Raw genomic sequence first — 20585 nt, 5'->3', positions numbered from 1 at the left:
AGAACATTCATGTGTCCTTTAGAAAGGCATGCTTACAAAAACTTCAATACCAGGACAAATGTTTATAATAAACTAAAAAAATACATTCATAAAGGGGAAATTTATTTTATATAAAATAAAGGTAAAATCAACTTATAATGTTGAGAAAGTACTTAAGAAAGTGATTTTTTCGTATTATTTAAGTAAATTATTCTTTGGGTTCATTGGCCTTCAAAGTTTTGGTAACTGTCAGAATTAATCAGAAGCAATTTTAAAAGGAAAAAAAAATTCTGTACTCATTCCAAAGACAGTAGTCACCACTTTTTGATATTCCTTTTTATTTCTATATCTACCAAATGTGATTTATTAAAACATTAAAGGTTTTTTTAAAAACGGAGACAGTGGGTTTTGAGCATGACAGGGCAGAATTCGTCGATCGGCGTTTTCAGAGAGACCTGGAAAGCAATATCTAGAAGACAGGGCTGAGTTATGAGTTATGGGAACCAGGGTATTTGCCGCCGCCAGGCATTCAAGCGTTCAACTTTAAATTTTATTAGAATGGCTTCATGGATCTTACAACACATCAAAATGAATAAGGCCAAAAAAAGAACTGGGTTATCTACTGCCATTTAATCCTCCCCATCTGGCGGAGTCTGGGAGTGCCAGCGTGCCCGACCTGGCTGCCTCATTCTGGTCAGGACAGCGCTTCCTCTGAACTAGTTAAGATCCTCACTTGATAAGACCAACTTCGCGGTCAAGGTGACTCTCCTGTACCCAATGCTACAGGTGCCTAATGAACCCTTCAGAGCTGCTGCCCTAATTCAATCTAATTCAACAGTTCACTAACCACGGACAGGAGTCCTGAGCACAGTGGAGCCCACACCCAACTGTGAGGAGCTCACACAATCCATCAGGTGAGAGTTTGCGTCTGGTCTGGAGTCACCAGGGGGCCAGCACAGGTGCCTTGGATAGCCCAGCCTCAGAAGAATGACTCCACAGAAGAAACGTAGTAACAGAAACTTGGCAGACTTACCAGCAGACAGGTTCCTGCTTAGTGCAGCTGCCTTGGCCCCTCCCCCAAAAGACGGGTAGAAAATTTCTCTGGGCAGGTGAAGAAGGGCTACTTCTTAGAGAGCTGCAGCCTTTCTCCAGACCCCCATCCACAGGTGTCCCAAAGGCTCAAGGTCACATCTTAGAGCCAGAGTGTGCTCTGTTCTTGCAGCACTGCCAGCGGTGACACCGCTAATGGAAAACCCTCCTTCCAACCTCCATTCAACTCTTTTCGCTGCTCCAAGGGAGACATTAGGTCCACTTTCATGACTTACATTCCTGGTATCAGATTGAGACAGAAGCTGCGAGAATCACTCTCAGTGCATCAGGCTTAATTGCTGGTGTGGGCAAAGCACCGAGAAAGGGCTGGGAGGTACAGCCTACCCTCCCAGGAGAGGCAGGAGAAAACAGGACAGAAGAGGTGGATCTAGAAAAACAAAGAGTGCTTCCCCTAGCAAGGATTTCAGCGTAGATAACAGGCAGAGGTAACAGCTGTTTCACCCAGCAGAGCACGGGTGCAAAGGGCACCCTGGGGGGTGAATGAGAGAAGGGAGCAGGAGAGAAGTGAACACACAGGGCAGTGTTGAGTTCGTGCCACCCGCTGTGCAGATCCTTCACTGACATGACCTTTTGTAACCCTCAACGACCCTTCTAAGGTGGTCAGGTCGTCCCCGCTAAGGACGAGTGAGCCCAGCAGGGTTAAGTAATGTGACCAGCCTGGTGTAGCTTTTAGGTGGTAAAGCTCAAATTCCCCAATGATTTTCAAACTACCCCTGGTAATGGGACTCTCTGTCAAACAAAATCTCACTTAAATCATAAATAGCCCAGAGAATCAAAAGTTGACTATATATGTTTTAAAATATCTTTGAAGAAGAGCCACGTCAGCGAGGCGGCCAGATGGCAGCGGGTTCTGGTGGGCATGGTGCTAACTCCCAAAGGGCTGACAGTCCAGGAGAGTTTTCACTTCACACTTTTCGGTCGTAACTTAAGAAGGTCCTAGGGCCATAATAAGCACCATTAAGTACTCTGATAACTTCTTTTGATAAACAAAGTTACTGCTGAATCGTAATGATTAAATATAATAACTATAGAAAAGTAAAAGGCTAAACCAGAAGATTAGAGAAAATGTCAAGTGAATGTAGCTAATCACCTCTAATTTGACAATACTTCACATGAGAAGGATTGTCTGTTTCTGAGCGTTAGTTCCCTGTACTACTAGCAGCTCTCCAGTGTGTCTCTCTCTGCAGGGAAACGGAAACAAAGATGTGATTCTCCCTCCGGGGCCATCACAGACCACCCTCAGTAACAGGTGTTTTTCTCTGTGATTTTAATGAGCTAAAATGGATTTTGTGATCAGAGCCAGGGTAATCCTCTGAGTCTTCTGATAGCTGCTCAAGCACTCCTCTTTTAAATTACATACTTCCCTTGTAATGTCCAGGAAAAGCAAACAGCCTAAAACTCTATTTGTGGTTTTTAAAAACATCTGTCACAAAGATGATATGTGACCTAGTAATGCTCTAAAATAAATGTATAAGACAAGCCCTAGGGATGTTATGCAGAGCGTGGTGACATAGTTAACAATACTGTATTGTATATTTGAAAGTTGGTAAGAGAGTAGATCTTAACAATTCCCATTACAAAAAAAATTAATTATTCTGGTGATGGGTGTTAATTAGATTTATTGGGGTAATCATTTTGCAATATACACATAATATATGAAATCACCATGTTGTACATCTGAAACTAATATAGTGTTATATATCAATTATGTCTCATTTTTTAAAGTATATTCAAATCCTTTAAAATATATAAAGACCTACTAAATTGGAAGGCAGCAATAGAATTGATAGTAAAAATAGATTAGTAATCAGCATGATGCAACTGACCTTCAGATGTGCTATTCTGTTATTTTTTTTTGTGAAAGTATGACTGGTATATCTAGTCTGTCCTTATGCAGTATCAACAACTATGACATGAAATAAAAAAAAATTTTCAGCTAGTTTCTAATCTCATTGCACCCAAAAGTTGGAAGGCTATAGACAACATTAGAGTTTCACTGGTGGATGGAATTGGAGAAAGAAATGGAACCCAAATCTTCAGAAAGGGCTCACTGAGGGGCATGTGCCAAACTTCAATGCTAATGTCATGTACACCTCCCACAAATGACACCCCACCCCTGGCTCCTCTCCCATTTCCAGGGCTGCTATGTCTCCACAGGCTTCTATAGCCACCCATAAATGTGGAAATCCCCAAAGTGGGCTCCTAAGTCACCTTCTCTGCTCAGTCTCTGTTCTCTCCCCAGCTTTATCACCAACTACATGCTAATGACTCTCAAATTTATGTCTCCATTCCAAATTTCTCATCAGAGCTCCAGACCCATCTGTGGAAATGTCTACTTGTGCTTTGCCTTGGGATGTCTCACAGGCACCTCTCTCTGATGTAGCACGTCCAAACCTGAACTCATGAATGGAACTTGAGTATAGTCTTCCACCATCCACGTACTTGCTCATGCTAAAATCCTGGCGTGTCCTGGGCCACAATTTCCCACGTGCTATCAGTTACCAAAGTCTGCTGATGCTGCTTTACAAACCTCTTCACTGTCTCTCCTCTCCATCTTCAGTGCTGCCACCCAAGCCCAAGCCTTGTTTTCTCTTCCCTCATGCATTCTTGCCTCCTCCAACTCCTTCATCATGAAACTGCTGGAGCTCTGTGTGAATGTAGGTCAGCTCCTGGCCTTCCTGTTTCTTCCAAAGCCTGCACTTTGGATCAAGTGTCAGACCCTCCCCATTTTACTCACAGCACTACGTGGTGGACTGTTGCCCAGCTGGTAACCTGTCCTTCTACCCTCTCTCCCCTGCTCACTATGATCCAGTAACAGGGCTTTCTTTCTGCTCCTCACAAAACACAAACTCTTTCCCTTTTCAACCTGCCTGCATGGATTTCTCTCTCTGGCACGCATCTTCTCCAGACAAGCTCCTCTGGTTTCTGATCTCATCTTACATTTCCTGGGGAAGCATTCACTAACCCTGTGACTCAGCCCTCTCTCTTAGCAACCTGTATGCCTTTGTGGCACTAATTACACCCATTACTCATGATGTAATTGTTTTTGCCCCTACTATCAGAGTATAAGCTCCCTCTCCGACCCATTCACAGCATTTCCCCCAGCATCACACACACCCGGTGCCTACATCAGAGTAAGTGCTCCGTGAGTATCTTCTGACCAAAAGAATGCTGACGTTTAAGGAGGTTTTCTGGAAATACACCAAGTCTTTGACCCCAGCAGCCCTGGTTCTTATTAGTAGCTAATTCAACCTGAATTTCAACCTGAATTTTCCAGGTTTTCTTTTCCTTAACGGATGTGTTTCGCCATAATTATTCAAGGGCCCAGATGAGGTGGTGAAAAGCCAGATTTTAATCCTGTACCTGCATTTAGTATTTGGTAAATGGGCTTTAGAAAAAGCAAACGGCCTCTCGGGCCTCATATTTCTCACTGTTGGATGGAAAATGCCTCCTCTCAGCTCTCATGCTCTGAATCTGTGAATGCACCCTGTTTCAAAATCACAGCAAAATTTTGTTCACACCCAAAGTAAAACAACTCCCATTGGCTTTGGAATTCTCTGGGCTATGCTTGCTTCAAGGTCTATATCAATGTCATTTTTATTTGATTACACGGCTTCTGAGAACCCTGAATTAGAGTTCAGGCCCATCAAGCAGGTGATGAATGCAGACACACAGGCCTCCACTCACTGCCTGTTTCCTTCTGAGACTAGTAATGACCTTGAGGATGCAGCCCAGCAAAGCTCTCACTGTCGGTTAGGATCCCAGCAGATGCTTCCCCTGTTCCTCAGAATAAAGTCCAAAGTTCTCCATGAACCCTTGCTTTATTTGAATCACCTTGGCCCTTTGTTATTCAAACATTCCAAGCCAACTCCTACCTCACCTGCTGACTCCTCTAGGCCGTTGCTCTTCCTATTCCTGCTGCCTGATACTGTCCTCCCCAGGCATTCTAACGATTCTTACCTTCCCTTCATTCACGTCTCTGTCCAATGTCAAACCTCATCAGAGGGGCTTTTGAGACTATACCCTACTACTTCCCATCCCATGTGCTCTCTGTCCCTGAGCCCAGCTTCATTTTTCTTATTATTGTTTGTCACAAAAAATTAATATGTGCATTGCTTGTCTCCTCCAACTGGTATGTAGAGAAACTTTGGATAGAAACAATGTTTATCATAAGGAGAGAAACGTTGTTTTGTTTCCTGTTATACACGTATATCCAGTACCTAAAATACTACATAGTAGGTACTCAGAAAATATTTTTTGAATGAATAAAGGAATGAATGAATGAGTGATGATCTACAAGAAACGAAAAAGGAAGTAGGATTGAGAATCTTCGCATCCAATGATGCAGGAGTAAATGAAGGCCAGGGAGAAGGCTGGGAAGAGCAGCTTAGTTCCCTGGACCACAAAGCAGGAGAGCCACAAGATAGCCCTCCAACCCCCATTCCTTCCAGGAGGCTGAAGAAGGGAAGGCTGGGCTTGTGGCGTGGCAGGTGGGGTTGAGTCCCCCAACACCTACCAAATGAACAGTGGGCCTCTGGTAGCTGGGGCAGGAGAGCAGGGAATCCCGAGTAGAAATGAGAACGAGGACACAGGTGGCCTTGTTACCTGGAGACGGATGGCGTGTGCTGTCTTTTTCATCTTTGTCTTCCTTTTGCAATGGCTCTTAGAACTCACTTAACCAAATTTTGAATATGAAGCTCTTGTGAATTAATCCACAATTTCACTCACTACCATCCCCTTTCCTTAAGCTCAGAATCAGGGAGGCTTATAGATTTTCTTATTTCAAAACTCTCAGCTTTGCTCTAACCCTGCAGGTGTTAGCAGAAGATTCCTGAATAGAGATTAGTTCAAAGGTTGGGAAACTCACAAAATAAATAAGGAATTTTCACATATGCCAAGTAAAGTGTGATAAGACTAACTGATGATAATGAAACCTTGATCTAACAGATGGATTTTTCAGAGTGTTCTCCCTACGTTGAAGGGGTGGGGGTGGGGAGAAACATAAAAATAATTATAGCTGTGTATTTTAATTTTTAGTATTTCAATTTTTAACATTTTGAATATAATCTTAAAATATTATTAATATCAGAATACAGTTAACATTTTATCTAAGTTTTTTCAAAAAATTATTTGGTCTTTTCATAAAAACACTGTGTTTAAATGTGACTTTATATGCTAAAGTGGTTTTTTTCCTGACATTAGAGAAGATTCAACATAATTAATTCAACAAACATTTACTGAATGTATAGAATGTACAATTCAAAAATATATGGTTCACCCTGGCTGGTGTGGCTCAGTGGATTGAGCGCTGGCCTGAGAATCAAATGGTCGCTGGGTTGATTCCCAGTCTAGAACACACGCCTGGGTTGTGGGCCAGGTCCCCAGTGAGGTGTGCGAGAGGCAACCACACATGGATGTTTCTTTCCCTCACCTACTCCCTCCATTCCCCTGTCTGAAAATAAATAAATAAAATCTTTTTTAGAAAAGTAAAAATATATGCTTCACAGAACAAAAATCTTTGCCGTGAACTAAGGTATTTACATCTTACCGAGAAGACAGTATTTATAATACTATTTCTTATTTTATTTATATTAAAAAACCCTTTGAAGGTGGATACACTGTTTATGGAAGGACTCTGGTCACACATGACACACGGCACATTTTGAGCACCACTACAGGGAGTGACAAACGTGAATACTGCTTCTGCCCCCACCCCCAGGACCATCATCACAGTGAAGAGGCACCACTTTCCATTCTTGACCTGGACTCCTTTTCTAGTAAGTGACCTCACCTGTCACACTCCGAAAGGAAAGCCTGCTAACGGCTTCCCACTGCAACTGAGAACGAAGCCTACCCCCTTTGCACGCAAATAGGCAAGGCTGGCCCCTGATTATTTTAAGGCCTTAGTTCCAGAGCCTCAAACACAACCAGCCCCTCCCCAACCACTGCCTGGAGGAGCCCAGGCGGTCTGCCACATCAGGTTCCTTCACTCTCCTCCTAGCCCTTCCCACCCCCGAAACGCACTCACTCCTTTGCCGCCCGTCCTCCCCGACTAGAATGTATGCGCACCACGACCTGTGTCGGGCTCCCCACCCTGCTCCGAGCTGCAGGCTCCGAACATGTACTAAATCAATTATTAACTAGTGAACCTCCCACAGGGCTTGTGTTTTCTATTTCATGCATGTTATGAGAACTTTTACATGTCTTATTAGAAAGCAAATAATAGATGGATAGGTCATGCTTTTCTACATGGTTTTCTATATTATCATTGTGTGAGATGTGCCTCACATCTTACAGTTAGTTAGTGTCATTTAATAGCAGCTGTTGAGAGACTCTCACTGAATAATGATTTGGTGAACAAATGAATGAAAACCATTTTGTTCCAAATTACTGACTGAGGTCCATAAAAGAAAATGGAGTCATAATGGCATAATATTCTCCTTCAACTTTTCGAAGAAAACCAAAATTATTTCCATTTTAGTTGTGAATTACTTTTGTAGGAGAATAGCAGTTGTGGAAAAATTAACACTGGCACTCAAAATCCACCTCACATTGACCACTAGGGCAAGTTTACTAGTTCCCTTGTAGTCTCAAGCAATATTTTCACACCACAACAAAACTCTTTCGCAGTTTAAATGACATTCAAGTTCCTCCAGCTTGTGGAAGGAGTCAACGTTCATCACTGGGAAAACTAGATGCTATGATGCGGTGGCTCTTCTTTGGAAAAGGGAAGGCAATCAGAAGGTTCAAATTCAAGATCTTCAGCCTGCGGTGAGGGAATCAGTGACCAATGGAGGAGAGGTCCCCCAGTGGGGTCAGGGGAGGGAGGGCGGGAAATCCCAACCGTTCTCACATCAAACATCAGAACACATCTTACCATATGTGTTACCTACCGGCACAGCCTGGTCCCGGGCCACCCTCTGGGGACACACGCAGGAATAAAACAGACACGGGTCTGCCCTTACTTGGGTCACAGCCCACCGGACAGCGTAGGGACCACGTGCACAGCAGTTACGGCTTTCCGGACTGCAAGGACCTGGCCGCCCAGCTGCAGACGTGGGGCCAGCAGAGGGCTGGCTCCGCAGAGCGGGGCTCCTGTCCTGCATCATTTTTCTATATTTAACAATATTTCATTCAAATGTGAAAGATCAGCACAAGTCCCTCGCAGGTGCTCGGCACTATGGTCCGCCGAGTGCCCGCCCAGAACGTGCATATCATTGACTCTGAGACGCATTGATCTTCTCTCTGTTGGGGGCCCCGATCTGCATAGTCAAGAACACTTGTAAATATGTTTTTAATTGAGTGGTTCGTCACAATCTTTTACCGGTATACATTCTAAAAGACAATTTTTGGTAACAAAGGAACAAAATCAGTTGGGAGCATAAACTGTTACTTGTTTTGAAGTGATAACTTTTTTCAAAAAGAATCCTCACCCTAGGACATGCTTACTGATGTTTTAAAGATTTAACTTTTTGTTTTTGGTTAGAGGGGGAGGGAGCAGAAAGAGATGAAGAGAACCATCAACGCATGGTTGCCTCTCACACAACCCTCACGGCAGCCGTGGCCCACAACCCAGACATGTGCCCTCACTGGGAATTGAACCCTTTGGTTCACAGGCGGGCACTCAATCCACTGAGCCACACCAGCCAGGGCATGTTCACTGACTGTGAATCTAACTTGTAATCTTTTTGGTGTGTAGGACAACGCTCCAACCAACCGAGCTACCCAACCACGGTGGGTAGTACATTTTTTTTTTAATTTTAAAAACAAATAAACCCCTAGTGTATAGTGAAGGGGTATTTCTGTATACTGTTAATCACAAATTCCCCTATTCTACAAACCAGTTTTGCATTAAACCATCAAGTATCTTAAGACATTCATTACCTTTGACCCAGGAATTACCCTTCCCATGGATCTTGTTCATTACAGAAGTAATCAGAAATCTGTAGAGTTCATCAAAATGCCATTTATAATAACGTATTTGGAAACAGCCTGAAGGTCCAATTTTGAAGGAATGACTAATAAATTATGGTGTATCCATACAATCAAATATTATACAGACATTAATAAAGCTTGCCTGGAAGTTGGAAAATATTTAGGACATGAAGTTAAGCAAACAGAGTAGGTTGTAATATGTTATTGACTATGGAAAAATTCATTAAAAATAAAAGGGAAGAAAAATGCCAAAATGCTATGGTTGCCTTTGGGTCATTGGATTATAGGAAAATATTCTCCTTGATATTTTATACTTAATATATTTTCCAAAGTTTTTATTGGGAGCATGTACTGCTTTCATGACTAGAAATAATAAAATCACTTCAGAAATGCTAACTCTACAATATTACAAATACTTGCACATGTACATTCCCTGAGTGAAAATTTGTGCCTCTCCTATGCCAAAATCAGTACTGAGATATTTTTGGGGGGGATTCACCCTGAATTTCAGCCCAAAAATATTGATTCTCAAAAAGGAACAGCAGCTGCCAACCTATCAGCACCTCTGTGATTAGTTCATTATCTGCGAAAGAGCCTGCTCCTGCTCAGCATTACTTTTATTCCAAGAGACCCTCGCATTCTTTACCTATTCTGTTACCTCTACCGGCTTCATTTCAATGTACTGCGATCATTGGTTTATATCTGGCTCTTCCATTAGATTATGAGACTCCTGAGATCGCTGCCATCCTGACATCCCCAGAATCTAACACAGCACCGGGTAAACAGTGGCCATTTAATAAATCCTGTTAAATCAGTTATTAGAGTAGAGGGGTAAACAACCATGCATGAGACTTTTAAAACAACACAACTTGGAATAATATGATTTTTAGAGTTGAGAGGATCTTTAAAGAGTAATCAAGATCACAGTACTATATAGCATTATCTAAAAAATCATTTCAACAGAGTCCTATTGTAATAGAAATCTTGGTTGGTGCATGGAATGTGATATACTCTAGAGTATCATTTCCAGTTTTTGAAAGAGCAGGGTAGCTCCTGACACCTGGGAACTGGCCTGGCACCCACAGCTACGGACTGATGTCCTCCTGTTAGACAGAAATGGTACCACAGAACAGCCACACCAGACAAGGATGCTTCATGACCATCACGGATCAGGACAGAAACAAGACCACCAGTACTCATATTGGAACACAAACAAAAACACAAACACCATCCAACCCCAAAATGACCAATGTCTCCCTAATCTGGCTACTGAGAGCCTGATGCTTCTTTGCCGATTATAGTGTTAGCTTCTCTGGCCTTGCCTCCTTTTAGGTAAGATTTAGTAAGAAATAAAATCATAGGATTATCCCTGCTCCAATCCAGAGCAAAGCCCTGCTTCTTTAATCTCTCTCCCAAAGCACTTAACACAGCCCAAATCCCATAATAACTAATTTCTAACACCCTCTTACAGAGATGCCCCACTTTTCCCTATAGTGTGTATTCTCACTCACCACAATAAGCAGCAAACATTATTTTACTACATGTAATTTCCTGGTGGTATCTGGCTGGAGAGCACTGGTAAGTTCTTTTTTTTATTATTGTTTTTTTCCATTTATTTTTATTGCATTTTTTCATTACCATTTATTTCCCTTAACCACCCCCCTGCCCCAATCAGCACACTGTCGCCAAGTTCTCAGTCCCACCTGGAATGCTCTCCTTTCATCTCTCTGCCCACGTGTATTCAGCAGAACTCACCTCCTCCTCCTGGAAACCTTCCAGGTTTCAGATGGCTCCATTTCTTTTAGTCTCCATAACACTTACATTCAGCTGCTACTGTTATGTTTGTATTTCATAATGTTAGCTAGTACTATAATCTTGATTAGTCTCTAAAGGATCCTTCCAACTCTAAAAATCATATTATTCCATTGTGTTGTTTTAAAAGTCTCATGCATGGTTGCTTACCTCCCCAAATAGGCTATGAGTTCTCACAAATGCCTCAAATACGGTTTTTCACATATCTTCTCATTCCCCTTCCTCTTATCTCATATAAACACAGTCCACTACACATAGTGAAGACCCACCTCCAGTCATACATCTAAGCAGGTACAAATTTGACCTTGCATTTGTTGGGGAATGATACAACGGTGTTCCATTAGTAAATAGTTTCATTTAGACCTTTATAACACATTCAGTGTGTGTTAGTGCTTCTCTTTCTTCTTCTCCCTCACTCTCTTTCTCTTTCTTTCTCCCTCTCTATTTCTTATTTATCATGTGTACCTGTACATATAAAGGTAAATCCAGGCCATAGCAGCTGGCGGAGGTCCCTGCTCTTCAACTGAAATCAGCAAGTAAAATTAAGTTGTCCAAACATCTGACTTGCTGACATATGGATCTTACATAATGACAGAGATCTTGTATTGAGGCGGAAAACAATGTACCAGATTATTAGGTTTTCTGCCAATGCCGGATATAACCCTGCCAGACCATTGTCTTCAGATGACCTGCTTTCATCTTTTATATCCAGATGTCCGACAGTTAGCTCATGGTCTCCCTGTACAAACATATGCCCCTGCTGCTTTCCCCACTTCTATGGCCCAATTTGAAACTGACCTTGCCCTGCGAGGACCAGAATGACTCCCTGAAGACCCAGGAAGAGGTCTAGATTCAGATGGAGCTGCGTATCCATGGCCACTTGGTCATCTTCTGGTCTAGCTCCAGAAGTCTGAGTAAGTAACAACCTCTCTAAGCCCCCACCATTTCCTGGTTTTTTTAAAAAACAGCCCTAATATTTCCCCTCCTAGGTCTCTCATGAAGATTTAGTGAGATTATGTATGTAAGGTGCATGGAAAATACTCTAATTGCTAGCTATTTTTTCCTTACAGGGACTGACTACTAATAGAACCCAGTCTCCCCAGGAGGAGTCAGTCGCCCATTCCATATTCTTAGTGACTTATATTAGGATGAATATTTGACGTCAGAGCAGATGGTAGAGTTCTTGTTGTCAGATCAACAATTAAGCCCTAGTTGTTCTACAGAACTGCCCACCTGTTCCTGAAACCACTCCCATCCACTTTCCTTGCTTCATCCCAGATCCCACACCAAGAATCTATTTTAACTTGGCATTCCTGTCCAGTTAGCCTCTGAGCATTGCTGCTCTGCACCTTCACCCTGACAACCTCTATCCCACCCTCTCTGCCTGAACTGAACTTCTGGCACTCTGGTTGCCTATTAGACGGCACAACATTGCACCTGTCCCTCAATCGGCCTGCCACCCTGTATTCTGACCTTCGGCATGAGAGGTTATGTTGCACAGGGTCTTAAAGCACAGCTTTTTGTTTCAGACCTCCAGGATTTGAGTCTTACCTCCACCATTTAATGACCACATAACCTTGAGAAAGTTACTTACCTCCCTGACTTTCAGTTTTCTCACCTTAGAGGACTATTATGAGGTTTAACATAATGAATGTAGTAGCATGGGATCTAATCTGTTAGGTAGGTCTTCAATAAAAGTGAGTGCTATACATATAAAGGTTTTGTCCCTAGGACTCCTGGTGGCCACAGGCCTCTTTTCTACACAGTCTGGTTGCTGTGAACCTGCCCACAATACGCAGCCATTTCACCTACTGGCCCCGCCCATCTACTTGGTCTAGTCCCTCTTGATCCAGTTCGTCACAAAAATGCTCCTGTTAATACAGATGCTCCTTCATCCTGACATACAGCCTCACCAGACTTTCCTAATGTTGTCCACATACACCAGTGTTCTAATTTGGGACCTATTTCCTAAGTGATAACCCTAATCTGAGCCTGCTGCTTCCCCTCTGCCCATCTCCCACAAACCCAACGAATGTATATAAACAATAGTTCTGTGTCCATCACTTCACTTCCCTGCTCAGACTTGCACTGATGTATAATGCTTGAAGTAGGAGCCTCCGATCTCATGATCTCTAAGTGACCAGGGCTTCTGGAAATGAAATTCCTAAGCTGGAAATAAGGCACAAAGTGTTTGCTAAAAGTACACAGATATAGATAAATGGTGGGTTCCTCATGCAATACTATTCTGTGAACTGCAGTCCTTTTGGCAACGTCAAGACATGAGGGGCATTATTTCGTCACCAGGCTTTGCCTTGGCTGGGAGGAAGGTCCCATTTCTGGAATTTGCATGGCATTTGAGTTGTCTCCCTGTGCAAATTTGATATCACAGTGCAGGTGACTGTCCCAAAGAAGGAGTGGGCAACTCTCTTTAACAGCCGCAGTCCGTTGTTTTTGATTGACCACATCATTAACTTGGGAGAACCACACCTCAATGTGAGTGGACAGAACTGTCCGTCATGGTGCCCCTAATAGTCTCCTCTACTCCACCCCACCACTAGCATCATATACACAGTGTTGGGCACATGGCCCAGTCCAAGGCTACCATGGTACCCCTCTCTGATGGGCACAGAGTCTCATTTAATGACATCAAAGCAGGGTCAATCCAAGTGCTTCCAGGAGATTTCTGTAAATGGGAACTAGTAGTAACAGGACCTCTTATTTCTTATGGATCTAACACCCAGAGATGCAGGCCTGGAACCATTGACAATCATCTTTCTTGGCACGTGGAAAAGGGCCTCAGAATGAAACTCACCCAGAAGAGGAGCTGAGAAGCAGGGAAAGAAAGAACACTGACAAAATTGTGTGTTTCTGGCATTCAGTTGTGACTGAAGCAAAGTCCACCTTTGGACTTTCCAGTCACATGAGCCAATAAATCTTCCTCTTTGCTTAACCTAGTTAACGCTCGAGTGTATAACCAGATGAATCCTGACCAACTCTCTTCCACAGGAACACAGAGTGGGGTGGTGGGGGAGGGGCTTGTCCCCCTTGGTATACCTAATGCTTTGAGCAAACAACGAGGACACTGCAGGAAGGAATTTCTGTGACTTCTGTGTAATTTCACCTCCAGCAATAAAGTTTTCAAAGCATAACCTGTTACTCGAACATATCCCATTAATGCACAACACAATGGCCCCAAAATCCACACCTTTATATGAGTATTTCCCTTTACCGGTTGCACTGAAAGCTCTTGGAAGAGTCTTATCAATGACTCTGTAATAATCAAATCCCCAGAATTCCTGCTGGAGAAGGAGAGGGAGGTGAGCTGACAGGAAGCACAGACAGGAGTCATCAGACTAAACTTCAACAGCGATCAGAACTCAAGAGACTTTCAAGTCTCTATTTCATAACTAGAGACCCTTCCCTTCCAGAATGTAACCTAAATTTTTACTCAGAAGTTTGAACCTCCACTAAAATCTGACACCAACCTTATCACTCTCTCCCATTTCCACAAGCTTTCCAAAGCATGTCCTATTTAGCTTCTCTTATCTCTACAAATCCTGCAGAAAGGCAACGGAGCTTGCTCCTCCGAGCTACTGTGCAGCATTAGTCCCGGTTTCATCACCTTTCTGCTCTACTTGCTTCTTGGGTTGTGAAAATCACTTGCCATTACTTGTGAAAACTCACTGAAAACCATCAAGTACTAAGCGAAGGCTGGTATTTATATTTACTTGACTGTGCATTGTGAACACAGATGGGCCAGATGCCCCAGGTCAGATCTCCTTACCTCCTACTATCATCACAATACCCATTCCCTGTGTCCTCTCCCCACCCTAACTCTACTAAGGGCACCAACACCTCTCCACTCCATTCAGATTTCTCCCTCTCTTTAATTCCTCTAGGACTGTCAAGCAGTATTTTAAAAAGAGGATGGAAAGATCACAGTCCAAAAGCTTTGATCTGTCAATGATGGCGAAGTCTCAGAAAGGCCGAGGAATGTATTCAGGGTCACATGATCAGTGGCTTGGCCAGGACAACAACTTGGTTTTTCTAATTCCCCCTCCAATGCCTTTGGCAACCCCTAACGCTCGAGGGCCACCCCAGGACCCTAGTGACTGGGGCACATTTTCCTGTCCCCTTTTCAGCAGTCTGTAAACTCCCATAGGAGTAGCTACCTTGTCTTGCAGCAGGGAGTCTGACCCTACAAGTGTTCATCTGTGCTTTCTCAGTGCTGGGTACATGTCACACCTTTGCAGACAAAACAGACCTTAAGTTCTGAAATGGGCACACTTGATAAAACTGCAATTCATATACTCTTCAATAAAATAAAAGGGTCATATCACTGCAGATTTGTTTTGTCTCCACACAAGTTCCTATTCCAATTGTGTTTCCCTTGATGAAGACTTCCCATGCTGTCTCCTATTTAAAGAGAGTAACATTAAATGAAATTTATTTTTAAACTACCTCCTGTTTTAAACTCTACATTCTATTAGAAAAGCAATATGCATCACCATGAGGACATACTTTATCTTCTACTTATTTAGTTTCAGAAATACAAAAAGTGACATCTGCTTTTATCTTTCTTCTTCCCTGTTTCCCTAAGCTAAAGGTGAATTTCTTCTCCTTTAAGAGAAGAGTCAATGTGAGAATGAGAACATTTAAACAAACAATTCGGATTTACTCCCCCTATACATCAGTAGTTGCCTTCCTCTGCCCAACAAGCTGTTGTCAAAATGTGGAAAGTACACCAGTCCAGCTACCACAATCGAACTCTTGGTGCATTCAAAATCTTCACTAAAAGTGTCTCCGAGTTAAAATAACAAGTAAGGTCACCCTTCTTCACAATGATCTTTCCTTCAGAACCCGTTCTGATTACAGGTGTCTTTGGGACTCTACATGCACTTACCTGGACCTGACACAGAAGCAACAAGTAAAACCTTCCTGCACCAACTGCCTGGAAATTGCACACAGAGCCGCCCCACGCGGCAACTCTCCTTCCCTGAGCTTCCCCAGCCTGGGACACAAAGCTATATATAACCAGGGTTACACATTACAGCTAAATCATCTCACAGTTGTGGGCTCTCTATTTAGGACTTCCTTAGAGAAAATCATTCCTAACACCTCAGAATATATTTTTAAGAGTAAAAAGAGATGGGAGTAAAGGACAGAAAACTGTACTTGAACAATGATCAAAATAAAATTTGAAAAAAAGAGTTAAAAAACCCATAACACTAAATTGCTAAAGCATTTAACTGTATTTCCACATAGTGGAAATATTTTGTTTAAAAGGACACTTTCTCTTCATGTAAGCTGTTTGAAAAGCATAAAACTACGAGCCAGTGCTTCTGTATGGGTGGGTAAACAGTAGCAGAAAAATAGAGTAAGATTTAAGAAGATTAAAAATTTAGCCTACTTTTCACAAAACGGTTCTATATTCTAGTATCAATAGCCAAATACTAAACTGAAGGTCATTTTGGGTAGTAAGTGTTACCGCAATGCAAGGCATGACAAACCATCAAAGTCAACAGCTTTTACTGTACCCCAGACCTTGGTTTGACTGCAAAACCAAAAGAGTTTAATATTCTTACTCAAAAAGTAAGAACAGTTGTTGACTCTTGAAATGTTTTCAATATATACAACTGCCCACACTACTTCTGAAGGTCTTTGGAAGAAAAAGCAAGGTAGGTAAGAGACACTAGTTCAGGATACTTATTTCTTACATACACCAGACTATGGTGTTCCGCGGTTGACTACAATCAGTAAATTACACAGATGTGAAGCATATGACTTTCTGACATTACCAACGCCTGGTACTGAACAATGAATTGTTGTTGTTTTCTTTTGTCACAAATACACACACACAATTTTCAGTGTAAACCTAAGGGCAGAAAATACACAGTAGAGAGCTTACAACCACCCAATATGAAATGCTGGCTTGGACAATTAATTATAGCAAAAGAATGATTAATGAGGCCAATCTTGCAAACCCTCAGCCCTTTCTCTTAAGGACAGACTGTACAGGGAGAAGAGTAATGCTGAGTTTGGCAAATAATGCTTCGCCTCTCCATTTTGCCTATGTAGATACTACCACAGACAGATAATGCGTTAGGAGCCCCTGAACACACTTTGCTCCTGCCAAGGGCTACTATAAATTAACGCTGTGAACACCTTTACAGAGAAAGCTGACTCTGGAACGGAAACAAAGGAGGGTGTAGCTTGGAGAAGCCCAGCCAGGCGCGCCAAGGCTCCGGGCGCTCGGAGACTGCTCCGCAGGGCTGGTCTTGCGCTCCAGGGACCGGGGAGTCTAGAACTGAGGATGGTGGACTTAGTTTATTTCCCAAACTTCAGGAGACAGTGTTTACCCTAACTCTGGAAGCTGGAGCAAGGGAAAGGGGGCGGTGAAGATACGCCTTGGTTCGGCTGCCGCTGTTGCCCACCCATCTCCCCACCCCGACAGCACCCTTTCCTTCCCCCTCACCTGTCCTGAGCGCGGGGACTGGGAGGTACAGTCGCTTCTCCGGGCTCTCACCCCAAGAGCTGTTGGGACGTCTGGCGCCTCCGGAGGCTAGCGAGGGAGGCGGCGTTGGGGTCGGGGGCATCAGCAGAAATCTCGGCTGCCGCAGGCAGCCGCTGTCTTCCTCCCCATCCCGGCGGGGCTCGGGCAGCGGATGCCGCGCGGCCACCGGGGGCGGATGAGTCAGGCAAAGGGGTGGGTGGCGAGGGGTGCAGGACCGTGGTGGGGGGACGGGGGCGTCCCTACTCCCGCACCCTCGGATCAGCCTGGGCCTCTGAGGGGAGGGCGCTCAGCTGCCTGGGACTCCCACTAGTCGGGGGCCCTCTGGCCGCCGCCATAGGGAGCAAGGAATCCCAGCGCTCCTGCCCTTGGTGGTCAGCAGGCGGGGCGCGCTGGGCCGGGTCAGGGACTCGCAGCTCTGGCGTCGCCGCCGCCAAGAAAGACAAAAGAGGCCGTGGGACTGGGAAAGGAAAAGTTTTCCGCTCGGCTCCAGACGGATCCCAACGAAATCTCCCGCCCTAAGTACCTAAGAGGCCAGTGGGGGGCTGTGTATGGGTTCGAGGCTGGCTTCCAGGAGCGTAGCCGCACGACAGCTGCCCGGAGCCAATCTCGCCACCGCCCACGACCCGTGGGAACTCCCGGCCGTGTCCCGCCTCCTAGTGATCCGTGCAGACAAGATCTGTTCTTCCCCACTCCAGGACTCCCACCCCCAGACCCGCGCCCCAGCCGCAAAGTTGCACTTCTAGAGCCAGGGTCACCCAGACCAGACCTATATTTGGAAATAAAATACTCGCTTGCAGGAGGTCTTCTCGGGGCTGGAAGGCCGGAGGATGGAAAGGGACACACCCACCGCAGGGCGCGCCCTTTCTGGGGTGGAACCTCGGGTAGCGGAGCGGGAGATCTCGACCCGCCAGTCCCCAGGGCTGTGGCACAGTCCCGGCGGAATCCGGTTTTCCTGTAGCAGGCGCCTCGCTTCCACGCCCCTAGGAGTCTTTCTTATCAGACGCCGCCGGGCGGGCCGGGGTCCCCCTGGCGGGCTGCGCGGGCGCTGCGCGAGCGGAGCCAAACCGGCTCCGAGCGACACCGCAAACTCCCGCACTGTCCACGCTGCTCTGGAGCGCCCCACGGAGAAACCGCGAGTCTGGCCCGGAAAGGGGCTCTGGGAAAGTGGCAGGGACAAGGAGCATGAAGTGGATCGTTGAGAGCTACGAAGAACAGTACTGAGGTTCAACTCCAAACACCAAAGCCAACGAGAAATACTACTCCTCCTTCCCCCCAAACATTCAGTGAGCGGAGGCTGTGCCTTATTCACAGGGTGAACCAATGTGACAGTTACCTCCAAGAGGGCAGAGGCAGAAGTGATGATTCCAAGTCAATTCAGCAAGTAAAGTTTCATGTAAAACTGGAATACTGGCTATTCCAGCCACAGCCCAGAGCACGTCAGAGCACCAGGGCTCCCAGGTCCCAGCGCTTGGGAGTGGCGTGTGCCCGTGTGTCTCCTGAATGTATTTCAGGTGATGGCCTAGAGCAGCGATTTGCAACTGATGTGCCGTAAGAACTTTTTAAAATGTACGATACCTGACTCTTTAGTCAGGGACGCTGACTTCTTTTCCCTTACATTGTCAAATAATTTTTTTTTAAATGACGACAGCCAACACCATAGCCGTCCAGTGTAAATGATTCAATTTTTTTTTTGTCGCAGAATTTTAGTAATTAGTTCATGTGTGTCTCGAGATGAAAAATGTTGACAATCGCTAGACCAGAAGGTAAGTATACCATTCTGGTGCAGTGCATTGTGTATTTCGATGTGTGGTCTGCTGAACTCCTTTTTCAAGAGGAGTTTGTTTCTGGAGGCAGAAAATGTGTGAGTGGGAGAGGGACGGGGGGAGGTGCAGGGGAAGAGAGAGAATTCCATGCAAAACTTTCCACATTAAAAAAAAATCTTGGAAATTTGGTAAGAGGCTGTAGAAATGGATTGCTTGTGGTACAATCTTTCTATCTTGACTACCAATACTTGGAGATTTGACACTTTTAGTAAAAACTTCACAATCAAAATGTTTTTTTTTAATGAACTAAACAGGTTGGGAGGGATGTGGAGAATGAGTCATGGCTATAAAGCATCTGTAGTTTTATTTTTACCCCACCTGCATATAGTACATTTTAGCCCACAGCCACCTGCTCACTCTGTTAGGTTTTCTTACACATTTGTCCAGGCACCCCATCAAAGGTGTGTGATTCTACCAGGTCTTGCTTCTAGTTGCAACCTCTACATTTTATAAAGAAATACCTTGAAGTCACCTTTTCTACAAAGCTCCTGGCAGTGGACACCTCCAGGTTATGGTCACTAGCTTCCGAGGGAATAATGAGGAACAGGCTCAGAGTGTCCTTAGAAATCATTAAGCAAGACATCTTATCTAAGACAAGCAGTGAAATTTTAAAACGGTCATCTAACCATCTTAGACATTGAATAATTGAGCCTTCCTCAAAGAGAGACTGATGAAAGAGTTAGCACATGCTAGTGGCCACAGATATTGATGACTCCTCATTTCTGAACTTACTTAAATTTCAATGATTCAGCCCTAAAAGAAGTAACAGAAAGGTGACTACATACATAAGACCACCAAAAGGGAATTATTTACATTTATTTTAAAAATAATGACTATCAGCCTCAGAAAACACTAGGGTAACATGTCTTCTAAATGGAGGATTATCTACAGTTCAGTAGACCTAGCAACCCCTGAGATATTAGTTACAAATTCTTCTCAAGCATCGAATGCTCAAGACAAACTCAGGAAAATTACTTAATCTCTGCTAATGGCTAGTATCTCTTCATCTCAGAAAATCCCAGTGAATATACCATGCCAGTAATAAATTTTGAACAAAGCCCCATACCCACTTTTAAAGTAATGGATGGGACCTCTTACCATCAAGCTGCACTGTACTCCACACATAATACTTTTTGCATATCCTTCTGAGATGTATAAATTTCCATTAGAACAAGCCCATCTTATAAGAGTGCATAGTGAAAGAGAGCACTCCTCCCTGAGATTCAGGCTCAATTACCTACTTACAGAGGGACTTCAAACCTTATTTCTTCCATCCCTTAAGTCAGAACTAAGTACCCATTGCAAGGTATTTTTGTGCAAATTGAATGAAATAATACATGTAAGACTCTTTACCTGTGACATAGCTCCTTAACATGTAGACACACACACACACACTTATTTTAATTCTGTTA

The 20585-nt window shown here is 44.0% G+C and overlaps 1 protein-coding gene across 1 annotated transcript in view; it reads right to left on the bottom strand.

Annotated features, from left to right (window-relative positions):
- TMEM200A (transmembrane protein 200A) overlaps positions 1-18260 on the bottom strand; it is a 70049-nt gene extending 51789 nt beyond the window's left edge. The window contains exon 1 of the mRNA XM_045843485.1: positions 17312-18260. The gene's annotated coding sequence lies outside the window, so the exon portion shown is untranslated. The remainder of the gene's footprint in view (positions 1-17311) is intronic.
- Between the last annotated feature and the right edge of the window lie 2325 nt (positions 18261-20585).

Source organism: Phyllostomus hastatus, unplaced genomic scaffold (assembly GCF_019186645.2).
Source record: "Phyllostomus hastatus isolate PE091 unplaced genomic scaffold, TTU_PhHast_1.1 phas_contig_40, whole genome shotgun sequence".
Classification (NCBI taxonomy): domain Eukaryota; kingdom Metazoa; phylum Chordata; class Mammalia; order Chiroptera; family Phyllostomidae; genus Phyllostomus; species Phyllostomus hastatus.
The sequence above is the reverse complement of the archived record's forward strand: the minus strand, read 5'-3'. Positions and strand labels throughout refer to the sequence as shown.